The following is an 867-nucleotide window of genomic DNA, read 5'->3' as shown; positions in this document are numbered from 1 at the left end:
AAGTTTCTTTGTGAGAAGATGGTAAGAGAACTCTTCATTGAAGTGAAATTAGAATTGGGCTTTTAATCTAGGGATGTGGAAATATGACATTCTGGGTGTTTGTGGGAATGAGGTTGGAAGGAAAAAGGCCTGATGTGAACACAAGCACTGGTACAAGAAATACAAAGAACATTCAAGCACTGATGAAAACAGTTTGATAATGGAAGCAGGAGGCAAGTATAGCCACAGAGTTTTAGAATATGGAGGAACCACAAACCAATTACATTATTTTACAGGTGAGAAACTAAAATCTTATTTGCTTGGTTTTCTAAAGTTTAAGCATTTCATGAAAGGAAAATCCATGATTAAAATGTTTTCCCCTTGGGAGTTTCTGTGGCTCTTTTCCTTTTATCAATAGTGGCGCCTACTCTGAACAAGTGCTAGTACTTGCTTCAAATGCCGTGATGAGAAACAATTTTTTAAGACACATTTTGGCTTCTTGGAAAACAGTCTTTGAATTAATTAGTGAGGGGCCATTAATATGGGAGTAATCTCATCATTGCCAGATATTTGCTATTACTATCCTTACAGTATTGTTTTGGTAAGAGAAAAATAGAATGAGATTATTCTTTTTTTGTTGTTGTTTGAAAATTATACAGGTGGTTGTTGAATAGGAAAAATAATGATAAAAGCATTATTTTAGGAAAATTAATTTGGTGGCAGTTTTTTAAATGATTTTAAAGGATATCAGGTACTTCTGAAACCGGAATTCTAGCAGGAGTGCTACTGTGTGGTTCGAAACATGAGTTGATGAGAGTGAACAGGATGTTGGCATTTGGATCAGAGGCAACAACACGTAAGAAAGAAAAAGGAAAATCGAAATTCTGT

The sequence above is a fragment of the Ursus americanus genome, chromosome 8 (genome assembly GCF_024610735.1).
Source record: "Ursus americanus isolate L20-20 chromosome 8, mUrsAme1.1.p, whole genome shotgun sequence".
Taxonomy (NCBI): domain Eukaryota; kingdom Metazoa; phylum Chordata; class Mammalia; order Carnivora; family Ursidae; genus Ursus; species Ursus americanus.
This window is presented reverse-complemented; position numbering follows the sequence as displayed.